The sequence below is a fragment of the Ambystoma mexicanum genome, chromosome 13 (assembly GCF_040938575.1).
Source record: "Ambystoma mexicanum isolate Mex_15411 chromosome 13, UKY_AmexF1_1, whole genome shotgun sequence".
Taxonomy (NCBI): Eukaryota; Metazoa; Chordata; class Amphibia; order Caudata; family Ambystomatidae; genus Ambystoma; species Ambystoma mexicanum.
The window spans coordinates 89,510,301-89,530,556 of record NC_090938.1 but is presented as its reverse complement, the minus strand read 5'-3'; positions in this window follow the sequence as shown (position 1 = coordinate 89,530,556).

Sequence of the window (20,256 nt, the reverse complement as noted above, 5' to 3'; positions counted from 1 at the left end):
TGGGTTGTCGTTTTCGGAGACCCCAATTTGATTGTAATGAAAGGCTGCAGCCGGCTCCGGTTACACAACAGGCTCTCCGGTCACTGGAAATCATTCCTGCTGCTTTTCCTTCGTCATCCTCTTTGGGTTTCTGTACCAGTGGTCGACATGACTTCAGCTTCCAGGTTTCCAGTATTTATCAGGAAGTACAGCACAACCTCTGCATTCTCTCACTGCATTTTACAAGAAAGGGGCGTCTGGTTGTCCAATCAGGACAGCCATCCCCCCACTGGGATTTGTCCCAGTTGAAGGAAGGCGTAAAACAAAGGATGAGGGAGTTTTGGACTCCTCCCCCACTTCCTGTGCTTACAGACTGACTGAAGCCTGGGTGGGGTGTCCAGGGGACTCCCGCCAAAGACAAAACTCAAACAAAGGAATTTCCCACCCTGGATGTCAGGGGAACGAAAAAGAAACAACAAGAAACACTAAAATGGCAGAAAAAGAAGACAGGGGCAATTTTGGTAAAATGAGCACCAATAGATGCCTTTACTGCAGCTGTGATTACAGCCCGCGGTAAAGGTGCACCAAATTAGTAAAAGGTATCACTGCCACCAGCCATTAAAGGTAAGCTTGTCACTGTAACAGAATTGTTACAGTTTTAATGTGAAAGGGGATACATTGTATCTCTCCAGCACTCCGCATAAGGTGGGGTGTGCTGGTTTCACGAAATAAAATGTAAAAGGGATCCAAAAATCCTTTCTACCCTTGGGAACTGTAGTTCACTCAAGGTTAGCACAAGAAAGTTAAATGAGGAGCCCCTAGGGCAACCCAGCAACAACAGGCACTTATTGCCAATAAGTTGTTAGACATGATAACTTTAAAAAGACACTATGGGGAGTCTGAAAAATGACACCTATAAAAAGAGTTAAAGATTAGGTGAGTGTGGGAAAAGGTTCCCACTCACTGAGGTATTAATGAAAAATATCCCACTAGAAAAGCAAAAGGTTCTGTAGTTGAACCAGGAAAGGAAGATTTACCAGCTCTGTGGAAATCGTACCTAACCCTGATGCAAGCCCTTGGTCTATAATCTGGAAATTGTTCCTGTTGGTCTTGAAGATCTTGTTTCTGGTTCTGGGGAAGATGTGGGGGTGTTAAGTTGTTCTCTTCTGGTCCTTCTGCTAGAAAACTAGCCATTACCACCATTGTGAATATTATTCGATCCTCCCTCCATTCTTTTAATAAGTTAATGCTGTATTTTAGGTTGTTAACCCATATATCTGGCTGAGAGCCCTGCTAGTTTGAAGGACCTGTTTGTTTAAGTACCTCATAGGGTCGATGCCATCAGGACAGCATCTTATTTTCAGAAGTTGGTGACAAGACAAGAACCTTCTGTCCCACAGAGAAAGTTCTTCTATGGGTGGCATTTTATTTGTGAAGGGATTTTTGTTGCTATTGGGCTTAGGTCAAATGGGAGTAGACTACAAATCTTACAGTGGCCATGTGCTCTTTCAGACTTTGGGGGGTCTGAGACAGGGGTAATAAGGTTTCTTCTCTTTCCTTCCACGTCTCCCTCAACATGTCCAGTATATCCCATGGTTCCCTTCTGTATAAAAGTTCAAAAGCCAAGAAGTCTAGGGAGTATGGGGGGGGGGGGTCTTCAGGATGGCAAAAAGAGCACAGGGTATCATACAATTTCAATTTCACCTGTCCGTTTCCACCAACTTTCTTAGAATACTCTTCACAGTTTTGTTAAAATGCTCAACTAATCCATCAGTCTGTGGATGATATACTGAGGTTTGAAGCGTTTTAATTTGCAGGACTTGTTTCACCTCTGCCATTAACTAAAGGTGGTCACTTCATCCACAAGGATCTCTTTAGGGAAGCCAACTCTAGAGAGTTCTGAAATATTTAAGTATTTGCTTGGAGGTGTTGTTACTTTAAGGGAAGGCCTCGGGTTTTGGGTGGCATAATCTAAAATTACCAAGATGTACCGATTCCCTAGTTTAGATGACTCAAGCGTTTTCCCACTATAACCATCCTGATATGGGAGAAGGGTGTGTCAATAATGCGTAAAGGTTGGAGTGGGGCCTGGGAGGGAATATGTATAATAGTCTTCTGGCACAAGACACAGGTAAGAACAACATTTTTGACATAGGCGTAAACAATGGGCCAATAAAATTGGTTTATTACCTGGCCACAAGTTTTGGCCATTCCCAAATGGCCACCTGAGACTGGGTGGTCTCTAAAAGGATTCTTCTGTGACTTTGGGACCACAATCTGAAACCTAGGCATGTCCTCTGAATGTTGTCTCTTTTATTGAGCAAACCTTGCCCAATAAAGATGAAAGGACCCTCCTTCTTTCTCTTCTCTTCTAAATTGCTATGCAGGATGGTTTCGGCTAACATAGGATTGTAGCATTGGGCAAACGCTAAATCTGGGAGGATTTCTGTTTCCTCTTCCCTAGGTTTTAACTGTAAGACCTTTAGTGGAACTGGCAGGTCTGTATCTGTTTCCCCAAGCCTTTCTCTCCCCTTTTGGTCTTGGTAACTTCTACCAGTTTGTGTAACATAGCCTTCTCTAAAAATTCCCTGTGCCACTTTCTCTCCAATCTTAATGTGGTAGGGATTATTACCATTGTTCTTTATCAGGATTTTTATGTCGCCCCTGAAGTCACCATCTATTACCCCAGCCATAACATCCAGGCTGAACCAAAAGGCCAGTCCAGATTTAGAAACCAACCATAGATATGTTCCTGGTGGGGGGCCCTAGGACTAGATCAGTAGAAATGAATGACCGGTCTTCAGGTTGCAAGACCTCCTCAGGGCTACTGGACAAATCAAAGCCAATGGATTCTTTAGTAGCTACATATGGGCAGTTTGCTCACAAGTTTCTCAAATATTAGGTTCCCTCCCCGGTTCCCACTCTTAACACCATGTGTAATGAATCAGGACTAATAGCAAGTCACAGGGGGATTATGATGATTGCTATAGACTTTTATTAATAAAAATAAAAAAGGAAGGGTTGGACTGAGACCTATATCTCCTCATTGCTACGAGGGGTTTCCTTGCCTCAAAGAAACTAAAGGATGTCAGTGTCAGAATGTCCAAAAATAAAGTGTTCTACGACCCGTGTCCGAAATCCTAACCTGACCCTTACATGCTAAAAGGAAAATAAGGTACAAAGGGATATAGGGCCTCATTACACGGTAGGCGGTAACCATGGCGCTATTAGCGCCATGGTTGTCGCCGGTATTTTACTGTGTTCGCCTTGGTGGATGGCGGAATTACCGCCCTACTCCAAGGTGAGCGGGGGCGGTAATTCCCCATTTACCAAGGCCCTTCCCCATTCCCATTTTTGCCCCCATAGGGCATAATGGGAATGGGGAAGGCGCTAATTACGGTACCGCACCAAGGTCCCTTTGCGGGTTCGTACCAACCCGCAAAGGGACCTCGTAATAAGGCGGTAAGGGTTAACGGTCACCGGTACCCTTACCGGTGACCGTTAACCCTTACCGCCTACCGTGTAATGAGACCCATAGACTTTCAATTGGCTATCCGTGGCTTTTTCGAATGTTAAAATGCAAAGTTCTGAAAGATGTGAAAATAAACAAATAATCATAGTTCAAAAAGGTTCCACAATTCTCAGGAGAGGGTGTCCCCTTCCCCTGAGTTCCTCAGCTTCTTTACAGTTCACAAGCACAATTCTCTTTCTCACAACATAACATTTTCCAGTGCAGAGGGCACTGTTCACAGTTCCCTTTCTCAGAATATGCAATTTTCTGAGGCATGGGATATGGTTCCTTTCCCTGTGTTTCACACTCTCAATGGGTTCTCTATCTCGCCTTGATTCTTGAAAACACATCAACTTTACAGTTCAGGGTGTATGGCTCCCTTTCCCTGGACTTTATCCATTCAAGAGGTTATCTTTCTTACTTCTCATACTTTATTCGAAATTGGTTGAGGGTCGCAGACAAGGAATCACATTGCCTGGTATACTCTCCTGACAGGACGTTCCCAATTTTCACTTTGTTATTTAGGGTGCAGGTTCCAGGCTTGCAAAAAGGTTGCCTAGTATACTCTCCTGCCAGGGCTTTCACAATGTTCACTTTATAATTGGGTGCAGGTCCCATTCTCACAGCAGGTTGCCTGGTATAATTTTCTTCCAGGGCTTCTTCCACATGTAATAGTTTGACTCATTCAGCCAATGGGTCTTTGGCCCCCTTTCATCCGTTTCACTACGTAAAGCTCCATTGCTTGTGTTCATCCTTTGACTGTCTCTGTCTTTCCTCAGTATGCGGTATACGCTGCAAAGTGCCCGGGTGCCCCACTTCTCCTCTCTGTGCTCACTGATGTCTTGTGGCTGCTTTGACATTCTCTGCAGTCTTCAGTTTCACAATCGGGGCACCTCCTCCTTCTGCTGGCGTAGCATCTTATCCTTGGTACTCCCTCTGCCTGTGCATCCTCACATTGTCACCTGCTGCAGGGCTGTGTGTGGCCTACCTTTGACCTCGGAGCCGCTTGTAAAAGCGCCGGTAGGTGTTCTGCTCTCCTCTTCTGCAGCTGACTTCTTCCTCACTTCCTGACCTGTGGCGGGTGAAGTAGATCTCCCTCTTCCTGGTGGTGCCAGGATTTTAAATGTCTCAGCACCTATCCGATCCATCCATCCACTAGAGCATGTCTCTAGCTCTGCAGTTTTAGTGCTCTGCACTACTCCTGTGCTCTTCCTCGTCTGAGTTGTTTTGCAAAACATATGTTAAATGTTAACTGTTAAAGGTATTTGTAGCGCGCACTGTGACCAACGGAGTTGGTCCCCAGGCGCTCTGGCGGATCTGCAAATGAGAAGGTGGGATGGGTTAGTAGCTGAAGCGGGAGTAGGATAGTGAGAGGAATGGTGTTCTGTTGGCAGCTTCAACTCAGTATACACCAGGTGATGAGCTTCGGTGCGAGTATCGGATCGATGTCAGTCCTCGTGTGCTGTTGGTGTTTCTTATGTGTTGTTGCGGTGTTGTGAAGTGCATGCAGGTTATTGTGCGAGAGATGGTTGTGTGCGATTTTTGAGTGATATAAGTCTGCAGAAATGCTGAGTTTTTTGTTAGTCGGTTGTATGAAGTTTAACAGAAGTTCAGAAATCTGTCTGAGTGTAGTGCTCGCCAATCCTCCCAATCTCATCAGGGTGGGCAAAGGGGCTACGCCTGGCAGGGTTTGGTTTGTGTGAGACGCTCCCTGTGCTGTTCTAACGCGCTCTTTAAGTGTTCTGATTGCTCCTCGCCGTTCTATTCTAGCGAGCTCTGTAGGTGTTCTAATGCTGATGTATTGATTAATGTGGGTTGGGTGTCTATTCTCCTACTTTGTTGCTGGGGCTGGTGTAGTGGACTCCTCTCAAAAACTTTCTATCTAAATGTGTGTGCCTGTTTGGATATGGTACGTCTGGGGGGGGGGGAGTGGATGCATCATTTAAGGGCTTTCGTCGGGGTCTGAGTATGTGATCAGTCTCTGGAGACCTCCTTTTGTGGCTATTTCCCATGATATCTTATGGTCTGTCGTGTGGTCAGTTCTTTGGGTTCAGTATTTGTCGATTATGAGAGTGGCCGAGGTTGGTGTTATTTTCGTTGTTGTTTTAATGGGGTGGGCATTCTAGTGTGTCGCTGTTGTGGTTACGCTGTGAAGAGCCATGGTTTGAGGCATTTCCTGAATGCTAGGTGGTTTCTTGTGTTCCATATATTCTTAGGTAGGTCATTCCATGTTTTCGGTGCCTAGTCAGAGAAAGAGGATCCTCCGAGTTTTCTTCTGTTATAGGGTTTTGGTTCCAGGCGGATGTCGGTGCTTGATCTCAGTGTTCTTGTCGGCATAGTTTATTGCTTAGGAATTCTGCGCCTTGTTTGTGTATTGCTCTGTGTGTGATGCACATGTACTTGAACTTCATTCGCTATTTTAATGGTAGCCAGTGCAGTATTTTTAGCGCGGTTGTGATGTGTTCTCTTCTGGATAGCTTAAGGAGGAGTCTGGCTGCTGCATTTTGTATGCATTGTAGTCTTTGTAGAAGTCGTTCGGGCATGCCCAGGTATAGGCTATTGGCGTAGTCTACTCTGGACATGATCAGAGCGATGATGGTAAGTGTTTTGTTGGCGAACGACAGGAACCTCTTGCTGCTCGCAGGAGGAAGAAAAATTTCTTGAGTAGAGAGTTTACTTGTGGCTCTAGAGTGAGGTTGTTATCCATCAGGACACCTAGGTTTTTTTACAGTTGATGATGGTTCTGGTGTGGTGCCAAGCTCTCTTGGCCAGGGGATGTAGCTGATGTCTCCTCCCTTTTCTGAAACAATCATTATCTCTGTTTTGCCTGGGTTGATTTTGAGGTGGTTGAGGTTCATCCAGTTGAATATCTCATGAAGGCAATTCTCTAGTGTAGTGTTTTCTTCTCGGGTGTCTTGTATGTTGAAGATTATTTGAGTATCATAGGGGTAGTTGTAGCATGTGAGGCCGTGTTTTTTGAAGAGTTTGATTAATAGGTATATGTAGATGTTGAATAGAAGCGGGAGAAGGATGATCCTGTGGTACTCCGCACGTGGAGTCTCGAGGTTCGGATTTAAAAGGTTTCGTACATACGGTTTCGGTTCTGTTTGTTAGGAAGGATTGGATACATAGTAGGGCGGTGTCTGTTAAACCTAGTCCTTCTAATCTCTTTATGAGGATGTTGTGGTTGACAGTGTTGAAAGCTGCGGACAGATCAAGGAGAATCAGGGCGGTACTGTTGTCCGAGTCTGCGTTATTTTCTAGGTCGTCACATATTGAGAGGAGAGCTGATTCTGTTCCTCTCTTTGGTCTGAAATCAACTTTGCCTGGTCTAGTAGGCAGTGCTCTTCTATGAATTATTGGGTTATTTTGTAGATGTACATTTCTAGCTGTTTGGCTATGTAGGGTATGTTGGAGAAGGGTCTGTAGTTGGATAAGTCCTCTACTTTTCCTGTTGTGTCTTTGAGTAGCGGCTTGATGTAAGCTGATTTGAAGGCCTGTGGTACTTTACCTGTTGAGATTGAGAGGTTGAGGAGATTCCTGTGGTATTTCATGGGGGTTCCTTGTTTGAGAATTGTTTTGTATATGTCCGGGGTGCAAGGGTCTTCAGGAGAGCCTGATTTGTTGTATGGTTTACCAGTTTGATGAACGCCTCAACTGATATTTCTGGGAAGCTTCGTAGCTTGTTTGGGTGTTCCTCATCGGTGTCGGTGGGGTTTGAGCTGTGATCGCTTGGTCTGTTTTGTATGGTGTGTTGGATAGAGGTTATTTTGTTATTGAAGTGGTCTCCTAGGTCATCACAAAGTTTGGAATTGAAATTGGTGTGTTGCTGCAGCCTGGTGGGTTTTTTATTTCGTTTATGATTTTGAAGCGTTCTTTTTAGGCGTTTGGTGCTCTGAAGATTCTGTTGTCGTAATGTTTCCTCTTCGCTTTTTGTATTTCCTTTTTATATGAGCCGATCTGTACCAGGAATTTCAATTTGTTTACAGTGGTGTTTTTGGTCCTCCATTCAGATTCTAGTTTTCGTTTTTTTCTTTTCATGGCGTTGAGTAGTGGGGTGAACCATTTTGCTGATTTCTTACATGATGGGGTGAAGGGCTTTTCTTTGGCGATGTCTAGAGTTGTTGCGATCCAGATGTGGAGTAGGGCAGCTTTTTTGTCTAGGTCTGCTTCTTCCATGGTTGATGCTTGTGGTTTGCTGAGTTCTAGGAGATTGGTTAGGTTGGAGTTTTTTTATGGTTCTCCAATTTCTTTTCATCATGATCAGTGGTTTTTCTTGTTGCTTTTTTGTTGGAACAGACATTGTGATTATGAATGGAATGATGAGGTGGTTGCTCCAGAGTATTTGAATTGGGGATGCTCTGGTGATGAGATCCTTGTTGGCGAAGATTGCATCAAGTGTGTGCCTGTCACACCGCCCCCCGCACAAAAGACACGCCCCTCTATGTCCTCCTCTCAAGCAGCACTCAAATCCACACATCCCAACAGAGGTACCTTACTGCCTCAACCGGTTCCACACGGTAGGGCACGACATGGCACGCTTGACGAAACTGGAGTTTATCGCCCTTCACGTTTGTGGCAAGTTAATTGGAGGCTCCTTCATCACAAACAATCACACTGTTCACGGAGGACTGTCCGACACAACACGGCGCGGATCACGTGACTAGTTGCCTAGCAATACTGCAACGCTTTGGTAACTTGCGTCACGTGACCGTTGTCACGTGTTTCCCTACGTCGGATAAAAGGAGTCCAGTTACTGACAGCCTTGCTTCACAGCTGTTCTTTTGGGATCACGTGTCGCTCGCGCTTCGTTCAGGACTTTTTTCACTTTGGACAACGGCTTTTGTACTACGGATTATTCTTCGTCTAAACCCTGTCAACTTTGGAACTTTGGATATATTTGGCTGCCGAACTGTTTTCCCATAACGGACTGCCTCGTGTCTTGCCCTAACTTGCCTTGGAACTTTGATCATCTGTTGCCGACCTCCACGCTGCTCTACGGACTGCCTTGTGTCTAGCCCTTATTTGTTTTGGACCTCGGTCCTGCCTTAGGTGGTTGCCTGCCAGGACTTTATCAAGCCTCACCCGGCCCTGTTGTCCTTAGAACCTCCCTGGGTCCACGCTCCAACACTCACAGGTATTTCAGTGGTTCGGGTGTTTATACTCAGATACTGCATTCTGTAACATTACATAACCATATACCTTCCCTTACAGCGCTCCAGGGGTTCTTCCGGTTGTTCCTGCGTCCTGACTCCACGGACTACCATCTTTGGCCCTAACATTCATTCTGACAGGTATTACTGTGGATGTCAGTTTGATATTTGGGGACAGAGGGATAGCCCATACTCTGCACGACCATCAACTGTGTAACAGACTGTGAAGCCCATTTTTGGTCGTCCAGAGCATGAATCCCTCCACCGGGGACCCAGTGACCGCTTTGATACAGGCAGTGGCGTCCCTCAGGACTGACATGGCCGCCGCCACGACTGCCATACATAACCGGCTTGATGCCCTACAAAGCACACGTTACCCGTTGCCCCCAGATGCCGAATTTGGGGATACTGTCCCCCCGAATCAGCCAGCCCCTGTTCCAGCCCCCACACCCACTCCTGTGTTACTCCCAAACCCTGTTCCTCTTGCCGCTCCAGAACGTTTCCAGGGGGATCCTCGGAAATACCGTACTTTCATTAACCAATGTAAGCTTCATTTTTTGTGCAGACCCTTGGCTTTTCCCGATTCAGTCACAAAGGCCGCATTTCTTCTCTCACATTTATCTGGGGTGGCGGCTACATGGGCAAATCCAATGTTGGAAAACAATCATCCCGCCTTGTATGATTTTGATCTTCTCACAGCGGAAATGGCCAAAGTCTTCGATACACGCCATAAGGCTCAATCAAGGGATCTGGAACTCCTAGACCTAACACAGGGTAAACTATCACTGATAGAATACATCGCTCGGTATAACCAACTTCCCGCTGAGACTTCTTGGCATGTGGAGAAAAAGGCAATTGTGTGCTACCGTGGCTTGTGCGACACCATGAAGGATGCGCTTTCAGTGGTTCCTGCTCTTCTCTCAGTGTTTTCGGATCTAGTGGATCTTGCTTTACAGATCGACGCAAGGAGATCCGAGAGAAGGACAGAAACAACGTTCACTAGCCAGTCCGGTCCAGCCTCCTCTACCACTTCCGAACCCATGCAGATAGGTGGTATCCGAAGCCCGATAACATCAACCGAACGAGAACGCCGAAGAACGGATAATGCCTGTTTCTATTGAACGGACACTATGTAAGGGAATGCCCCCGACGTCCTAAGAACAAAACCCCGGGTTTTCAGAGGGCTCGCCCATGATTCAGGGGGCACCGGCGAGCCTATCCACAAATCCCTCTGAACCCGCCTTTGGCCCCGTCAGACCGGTAGTAGTCCATGCCCTTATGAAACCCACTAGGGAGGTCACACATGTGGTTCATATTGTGATTGATTCTGGGGCTACCGGATGTTATATCGATATAGACTTGGCCCATCGTCTCAACCTACCCCTGGTCAGAAAAGAACATCCAGAACCCGTACATGCGGTGGATGGCACATCTTTGTCTTCCGGTCCCATCCAGTTCCAGACCGCTCCCTTGGAAGTATTGATCCAGAGTACCCATAGGGAAGTCATGTCATTTGACCTTATCACTACACCCCAATTCGGCATTATAGTGGGTATACCTTGGTTACGGCAACACAACCCATTGATTAATTGGGGAACGGGACAAGTCATGTTCGAATCTGAAGTGTGTCAGCAATTCTGTCTTGTGGAAAATGAGTCGCTCTCCTCTCCTGCCACAATCCTTGGTGCCCTGGCAACTACTCACATTGATGACATTACACCAGACACTAGGCATTCGCATACCGTGGGGGCCATCCTGGCGAACATTCCCGCCGAATATCATGTTTTCCACATGGTTTTTGATAAAGCCACTGCGGAAGGTCTACCCCCACACAGACCATACGATTGTCCGATTGATCTGGTTCCAGACGCTCCTATACCCAGGGGTAAGATCTACTCGTTGTCACACCCAGAGGAACAGGCCCTCAAAGTATACATCCGTCAGGCTTTACAATTAGGGCACATCCGTCCATCATGTTCCCCGGCTGCCAGCCCGATAAAAAAGGAAGGCGACTTGCGGCCATGTGTAGACTATAGGAGGTTGAATGCCATTACTATTAAAAACAGGTACCCTCTACCGCTCATCTCCACCCTACTGGACAGGCTGACAAGGGCTACGGTTTTTACCAAACTGGACCTAAGAGGGGCATACAACCTGATCCGTATGAGGCCTGGGGACGAGTGGAAGACGGCCTTCTGCTCCAAGCAGGGACTTCATGAGTATACCGTAATGCCCTTTGGGCTTTGTAACGCTCCCGCTACTTTCCAACGATTTATCAACGACGTATTCTCTGACATTCTGGATACGTTCGTGGTGGTATATCTGGACGATATCTTGGTTTTTTCATCCTCGTCTGTCATGTCAGAGAGGTCCTTTCTCGCCTCAAGGCGAACGCTCTTTTCGCCAAGCCTGAGAAATGTACTTTCCATTCAAAAGAAGTGGAGTTCCTAGGTTTTTTCATCTCCCCCGGGGGTTTGTCCATGAATCAGTCTAAGGTTCGTGCTGTTATGGAATGGCCGACACTGGTTAACATCAAACAACTCCAGTCTTTTCTTGGTTTCGCAAATTTTTACCGACGGTTCATCGCAGGCTTTTCTTCCATTGTTTCTCCTCTGACCGCTTTGACCAGTCCTCAGGTTCCTTACATATGGAACCCTACACATCAAAAGGCATTCGAGGCTCTTAAGTCCAGGTTTGCTTCTGCCCCTGTCCTGCAACACCCCGACTCCGACCTACCCTACGTTCTGGAGGCAGATGCCTCATCATTTGCTCTAGGCGCTGTATTGTCCCAACCGTGTCCAACCACGGGTAGTTTGCATCCAGTGGCCTATCATTCTCGAAAATTCTCGGCAGCCAAAACTCATTACACGGTAACCGAGAAAGAGCTGCTGGCCATCAAGGACGCCCTCCAGACCTGGCGACACCATCTTTTGGGGGCCAAGCATCAAACAGTGGTCTATACTGACCACAAGAATCTACAAGATCTGGCTTCCCTGAAATGCAGCAACAGCCGGCAAGTACGTTGGCACTTGTTCTTTGCTGCCTTCGACTTTGTTGTGAAACACCGACCAGGCTCCATCCACGGCAAGGCTGACGCTTTGTCCCGATCTCCCGGTGGGGATTCATTAGTTTCATTTCCAGACACGTTATTAGGGAAAAGCCACGTTGTTTGTATGTGTACACCCTCGCCAACCATGCTCACTACTATCAGACAATGGGTTGCTCAACATCCTCATGCACTCACTGAATGGGACATTATACTCCGGGACGGGCTGCCGTTTGTCCAGGACAAGCTGTTTCTTCCTACCTGCGAGGTACGCAATCAGGCGCTTGCCTGGTCGCATGATGCTGCCATAAACGGCCATCCCGGGCAACAACGCACCCTTGAATTATTACATCGCTGGTGCTGGTGGGCATCCATGAGAAGAGATGTAGAAAACTACGTAAACACATGTTCTATATGTGCACAATGCAAAACACGCAGAGGACGACCATTAGGGTTACTTCTGCCGTTACCCATACCTCCCAGGCCATGGCACACCATCTCTATGGATCTTATCACTGATTTACCCCGTAGGCAAGGTTACAATACCATATGGGTTATTGTCGATTCATATACAAAAATGGCCCGTTTCATTCCCTGCACGGGCATACCATCGGCCCCAGCACTGGCTCGCCTGTTTTTTAAGACGGTTTTTTGTCTGTTTGGTTTACCACAAGTCATTGTATCGGACCGGGGATCCCAGTTTACGTCCTGCTTTTGGCGTGCTCTTACCAAACTCTTGGGTATTGATGCTCGCTTCTCTTCAGCGTACCATCCCGAAAGTGACGGGCAAACCGAGAGGGTTAACCAAGCCCTAGAGCAATACCTGCGTTGTCTGTCCCTTCAGTTCCAGGACTCCTGGCCCAAACTGCTCTACCTTGCTGAGTTTGCATACAACAACTCTCGTCATTCAGCCACTGGGTTTTCCCCCTTTTATTCTATGTATGGGCAACATCCACGCGTCCTTCCTCTCCCTGATTTCTCATCTGCCACTCCTGCCGCCAACGCCTGCGTACGTGATCTAGCTGGTGTTCATGCACAAACCCTGGTCCATCTCTGTGAAGCGCAGTCCGTGATGAAGGTTAAGGCGGACCGTAGGCGGGCTGAGGCACCGGTGTATCAGGTGGGCGATCGGGTGTGGTTATCGACCAGGCACCTGCGAATCCCTGGTTGTCGCAAATTGTTGCCTCGCTTTGTGGGTCCCTATCGGATCATTAAAATCCTGAATCCCGTGGCCCTGCGATTGTCTGTTCCAAATGCTTGGCGGATCCATCCGGTCTTCCATGTATCCCTCCTCAAGCCTTACCTTGCTTCCACTCGTGTCCTTGTTCCTCCCGCCCCTGTCTCTGTGTCATCCTAGGACGTGTTTGAGGTCAGTGCCATCCTTGGATCACGTTTCCATAGGGGTCGCCTCCAGTACCTAGTGGACTGGCTGGGTTATGGCCCCGAGGACCGCTCTTGGGTTCATTCCTGTGATGTCCAGGCACCGCTTTTGGTGTCGCAGTTTCATAGGGATAACCCGGCAAGCCCACGTGGTCGTGGGCCTTTGAGGGGGGATTCTGTCACACCGCCCCCCGCACAAAAGACACGCCCCTCTATGTCCTCCTCTCAAGCAGCACTCAAATCCACACATCCCAACAGAGGTACCTTACTGCCTCAACCGGTTCCACACGGTAGGGCACGACATGGCACGCTTGACAAAACTGGAGTTTATCGCCCTTCACGTTTGTGGCAAGTTAATTGGAGGCTCCTTCATCACAAACAATCACACTGTTCACGGAGGACTGTCCGACACAACACGGCGCGGATCACGTGACTAGTTGCCTAGCAATACTGCAACGCTTTGGTAACTTGCGTCACGTGACCGTTGTCACGTGCTTCCCTACGTCGGATAAAAGGAGTCCAGTTACTGCCAGCCTTGCTTCACAGCTGTTCTTTTGGGATCACGTGTCGCTCGCGCTTCGTTCAGGACTTTTTTCACTTTGGACCACGGCTTTTGTACTACTGATTATTCTTCGTCTAAACCCTGTCAACTTTGGAACTTTGGATATATTTGGCTGCCGAACTGTTTTCCCATAACGGACTGCCTCGTGTCTTGCCCTAACTTGCCTTGGAACTTTGATCATCTGTTGCCGACCTCCACGCTGCTCTACGGACTGCCTTGTGTCTAGCCCTTATTTGTTTTGGACCTCGGTCCTGCCTTAGGTGGTTGCCTGCCAGGACTTTATCAAGCCTCACCCGGACCTGTTGTCCTTAGAACCTCCCTGGGTCCACGCTCCAACACTCACAGGTATTTCAGTGGTTCGGGTGTTTATACTCAGATACTGCATTCTGTAACATTACATAACCATATACCTTCCCTTACAGCGCTCCAGGGGTTCTTCCGGTTGTTCCTGCGTCCTGACTCCACGGACTACCATCTTTGGCCCTAACATTCATTCTGACAGGTATTACTGTGGATGTCAGTTTGATATTTGGGGACAGAGGGATAGCCCATACTCTGCACGACCATCAACTGTGTAACAGTGCCCTGTTAAGTGTGTTGCTCCTTTGACTAGTTGTTGTAGGTTCATGGCTGCTAGTTGGGTAGTTAAGGATTTTTGTGTGGTTGTGGTTTTGTTACTCACCACTCCGAAATAGGCCGAAGATGCAGAGAAGTGACTTTGGAGATGTTGGTGGTATAAGAATCGATATTCAGCCTTCCATCCCAGCTCCCCTGAGTACAAGACTCAGGCTTCCTCAAAGAGGGGCTCTTTCCCACAATGTACCTCTCTGCTGTTTCAGTTGGGACAGACAGAGGTGTCAATTGAATAAAAGAGCGGAGAGAACACACACCGCCAATACCAATGCTGCAAAGGAATACAAATATATTAGACAGTGTTGAGATTTATGCAAGTGATTAGAACAGTTGAAGTAATTGAGCAACTACCTAGATAGATATTGGAGTGGAGCTTCCCCGGATTGATCTACAAGGAATAACACAAATGAGTGGTAATGGTCTAAATCAATATCGGTTCCAACTATAGATATAGAATTGATAACAACTGACCTGAGTAAGGATATATGGAGGAAAAAGAGTCCAGGATTCTGAAGGCAACGACAGGAGAAAATAACAAACAGGGATGTTAGTATAGGGAAGTAGCCCCGAACGGCACGAGGGACGCACTAGTGCCGGGTTGGTGCAATCCAGGAAAGCATTTATATGCACTTAGGAGCAATCTCACAGGAAAGTCACTCAAGAATCCAACAGAAGACAATATCCAAACAAGTCGTGGAGGTAACCAATAGCAGAGATGGGAATAGTCAATCAAGTATGTACCTGAGTACACAAGTATAGCTGAGTAGCTGTAGAAATGATCCGGATAGTAGACAGCAATTTGGTTCTGAGTGCAGAGCGGCAACCAGGAATAAGTACCGCAAGAGACAGAAGAGAGCCGGATCCAGTAGCGTTCCGAGTCCAACAACCAGACGAGCACGACAGGAACAAAAGGAGGAGACGAGGCAAACCAAAAGTCAGGCAAAGGTCAAAACCAGGAGTTCAGATGAGGAATCGTGTAGGGAGACACGAAGATGAAACGGACGAAACCGCGTGTAGTTTATAACGCTAATTAGCAGCAACAAGCCCCTTGGAAGACGGTGGTTTTATAGTCGTAAGAGGGGCGTGGCTTGCTGTACGTCTTCCACGTACAAGACATGTCAGGTGACCCGGAGTGCGTCGACGTTTGTACAGACGCCATGGTAGCCTGTACCTGGTCCATAGAGGAGCTTGCAAAGAAGTCGTATTCTGCAAGAAGGCCCGCGGGGAAGCCTGAAGTGTAACAGGTTTCTTCGTTGAACCAGATGTTGAAGTCTCCGAGGATGATCAGATGATTGTACTTGATGGCTAGGATGGTGATTGCTTCCGTGAATGTGTCTATGAAAGTCGCATCGTAGGTTAGTGGTCTGTATATCAGTATGAATTTCAGGTTAGTTGTGGGGTTTACTGATAGCCGTAGTATTAAGGATTCGCATTTATCGATATTTAGTGGATGTTCCATTTTGATGGCCAGTTGTTCCTTGTGGATGATCGCTAGTCTCCCCCGCCTCTTTTGGATTTCCTGTTTGCTTGAATGCATTTGAAGTCTTCATGCAGCCAGTTGTTGAGGCTAATCTTGCAGTTGTCGTCTAGCCATGTTTCGGTTACAGATAGGATGTCTATGCCTCCTTCTGGGTGTCCAGTCATAATATCGAAAAAATAAAGTCGAATGACAAAAAAGTCGAATCAATAATGTCGAAAAAAAAAAAGTCGAATTTGTTTTTTTATTATTTATATATTTTTTTTTGGGTTTGGTAAGTAAAAAAAAGGGGTAAAATAAAAAAAAATAGAAAAAAAGGGGGGTTGGGGGGAACCCCCCCATTTCGAATAAAAAACGTATTAAAAAAAAATTTGACTTTTTTTTTTTCGAGATTATTTTTTCGACATTTTGACTTTCGATTTTATTGATTTCGATTTTATGTCTAGGAACCCTCCTTCTGATAGGAAGTTGTATATTTCAGTTGAGTATTTCATTGACCTTGCGCTTATTAAGTTACAGTGGATTCTCTGGGAGTGATTTTGTTTTGTGGTTATTCGTTGTTCAAGTTTGTAGTTGTCTGGTCGTGGTGTTTCCACATTGGTGTTGGTAGGATGAACGGCGATGGCTGCTTCTTCATTGAAGCGGTCCAATAAGTTGATAACAGGGCTGATCAATCGTGGTGTTTCTGCTGGGATGTTGCTCGGATGAAGATCAGCAATGGCTTCTTCATTGAGTACGATTGTTGGGTCGGAGGTAGCATTGTTGGTTGTCGGGGCTTCGCCGTATTGTGTGGGATGTTGTGGAAATCGATGATGCCCCTCTGTTCTTGTGATGTAAGGGGTAATGGGATTGGAGCCCTCCCACTCTCTTGTTGAGTGCTCCCATCTTTTTTTCGGGTGTTTCCCGAAATAAGAAAGAACTCTACCTGAATGCAAAGTGGATGAACTGGGCCTATGTCACAATATGTCATACAAGTTTGAGCAGTCAAAGGGTTGGTGTCATACCCTGAGTGGAATGGGGGATACCATATTTCTGCCAGTGAGTCTCCTTCCCTCTCACTGGGTTTGTCTCCCGCCATATGGTCCTCCCTCAGGCAGCCACCCCCAGGGTCGGTACCAGATAGCGGCTGTCCTTCCCTGGCCATATTCAAAGAGAGTTTCCCCGGAGAGGGAGTGATGACATTGCGAGATTCATCACATTATCCAGGCTAATGAAACAAAAGATGCAGCCTTCAATACGTAGTCAATGCACACATATTATCATATAGATGGAAATGAAAATGTTGTTTAGGGACTGTTTTGTTAAATAATTTGAAAGGATTATCTGATGAAACAGTTGCCACAAATGTAGTGGATGAAATAAATACCTTGTTTTCCCAGATCACAAGACAATGGGCCTCATTCCGAGTATGGCGCTAACCAATGGCGCTATTAACGCCTTGGTTGACGCCGTACCCGGACCGGCAGCGCCTTGGTGGATGGCGGAATTACCGCCCCATTCCAAGGTTGGCGGGGCGGTAATTCCCCATTCACCAAGGCTCTTCCCCATTCCCAAATGAGCCCCCATAGGGCTCAATGGGAATGGGGAAGATGCAAATAACGGTGACCGTTCATTACGGTCACCGTTATTGGCTTGGAGGCCCCTTTGCGCCCTCGACTTTAACACCTGCTCAAAGCAGGCGTTAAGGGCGAGGGCGCAGAGGGAACTCGGAGTATGGCGGTAAGGGAATACCGCCACCGGTCTCGTTACCGGTGGCCGCTATCCCTTACCGCCATACTCGGAATGAGGCCCAATGAAAAACAAATGATGCCAGTTGCGATGGTGCTAAGGTATAGCATGGATGGTTTGGCTGAGTCCCAGAAAGGTCAGAAGTAGATTTAAAGGGACATTATATACATTGGAATGTCCACCAACTAAGCCTGGCAATGCAGCAATTTGAGTCTCAAATAAGTGAAGTGCAAATCTTCCTTTGCAACCTCTGTGGGTTTTCACCATTTATATTCAACATTTGTTCCCATTCTCCCAAAAGGATGTGATCTCTCCAGGAAAGAGTTGCTAAACAGATTATGTATGGGGCTCCAACAACCTGGAACAGGGGTCTGAAATCTTTGGATATCCAAATGTGTTTTACTACAATTCCCATTCGTCTTCCCGTCATGGGAAGTGAAGTCCAGAACATATGGAGAGACACAAATTATAGACTCTGACCCTGGAACATCAGTATTCAAACAGTTAGTGTCACTCATGAATGCAGAGACCATTGACACGGGTGCCTTTTTTCATTGTTTTAATTCATGCCATATTGCCCCAACTGAACGTATTACGCAGCCAACCAAAGAAAGAGACATTGATTCAGTTCACCTACTAAACACTACTGCTGTCAGCAGCAACAATAAGCTGAGAGATACTGCTGACAATTTGAACGCACAGTTGCATACTGAATTGTAGATGTCATATTGCTGATTTAAAATACAGAATACATCTCAGTGTGTGAAGGAAGCATGAGGTATTGTCTCTGTGAATGCCTAAAACGCGCTGAATTCACAGGACATTTGCTGAGTACTCTGTATTACTATTTTTAAACAATATGGTACATCTTTTGCTGCTGAGGCTCTGTTAAGAATTGGGCACGTGCACCACATGCTAAAGAAAGGACACAATGATCATTGAGCTGATACTGGTCTATGGAAGTCTTAATTCCAGTCTGGTGTTTGCGACCACTCCTCTGTTTAGCTTTTTTATGTGAAAGAAGTGTTTACAACACTGAAATTATTGCTGGTTCTCAAATTTTGAGTTATGTTCCTCTACTCTGAATAGGGCACACCATCAATTCCCAGTGCGTCCGCTAATGAAATGGACAAAAAAGAAGGTAAGTGAGGTTAGGAGGGTGGGGAGGGAATTCGTTGGATTGGAGGGTTCAGGGGGAGGGAACAACACTTACCTTGATCCCTGGCGGGGAAGGTGGCAGCCTCCAGCCCTGTGGTGGCTCGGAAAGGGGATTACCTTGTTCCGAGCCTCCTCATTGGCTGAATGTCTGCCACTCCCCGCCCCGCCTGGGACAGAAAGGAAGGAATGTTTTGGGAAGAGGGATTCCAGGTCGGGAAACGCCCCGGCGAGGGCCAATGAGATTGTATGTTACAATCTTGTTGTCCCTCCCTGGGTACTAATTAAGCAATAATAACCTTGCCCATAAGACCTCTGGTGTTTTGGGAACAGAAAAAAAGTAAAAAAATGGCCACTGGGGAAGGGAAAACGAAGTCCATTTTCCCTTTCCATTGTGCCCTTTGAAAATGAATGTCAAAAAGTAAACAAACAAAATGGCCACCATAGAAAGTTAGAAGGGACTACATGTAGTCCCTTCTCCCTTTCCTTTGTGGCCATTAAAAAAATAGGGAAAAGGGTAAACAAAAAAATGCCCACCATGGAAAGGCGAGAAGGGACTATGTGTAGTCCCTTCTTCCTTTACATGACAGCCTGATGCGGATCGGCAGCGGACGCGCTGGTGACAGAAGTGTTCCCAGCGCGTCCGCTCTTGAAATGGACAGAAAAGAAGTTAAGTGGGGTTGGGAGCGTGGGGAGGGAATTCTTTGGATTGGGGGGGTTGGGAAACACTTTCCTCAATTCCCGGTGGGGGAAGATGACAGTTTCCAGCGGTGTGGTGGCTCGAAGCAGGGATTACCAGTTCCGAGCCTCTTCATTGGCTGAGTGGCTGCCACCCCTGCCCGCCATGAAGGAATGGTGTAGGCAGAGGGATTCCCAGCAGGGTAACGCGGCACCCCAGCAAGGGCCAATGGGCTTGCTTGTAACAAGCTCATTGTTCCTCGCTGGGTTCTTATGTTGCTGACATGTTTCTAGCTATTAACACTAAACTGCCTGGCAGATACTTTGCTCCAGTTATCTACACACCCTGAATACACTTTTGTTATGCATGACATGGCATTATTGTTTGGTGATTATGTATTTCTGTATCTAAAAAAACATAATTTAAAAGAAAAAGGAAAATAGCTAATTATTATCAGTTTTATTATTAATATTATTATTCCTAATTAATGTCATTTTTTTATTTCTATCACACAGGCATATCGCTGCCCAGACACCGTACCAAACTTAGGATCTGACTCATTAAACATTTGGGTAATACCCTCCTATTCATCATGCTGAAAAAAGTTCAATTAAAGGGTTCAATTAAAGTTGGACTTTTTTAGATCGGACGACGTGTGGCTGGCGGCAGTCTGCATGGTTGTGTGAGATCTTGTGTACAATTGTTGGTGTTCAGTATATTCATGAAGGGGTTATGAGGAGTGACCCCACTGGGATATCAGAGGGATATCAGAGGGATTACAAACAGGTGAATCTCCACAGCTGTCTTGAGGAACAGAACATTGAATTGTTTCCTTGAGTGCGCATTAGTGCATTCCAGAGTCCTGAGCCCAGGACCCTGTATCTATGGCGCCTCTGAATTGATTAGACCACAGTACTCCTACTATGATTGGAGCAGGTCACTGTAGATGAGTA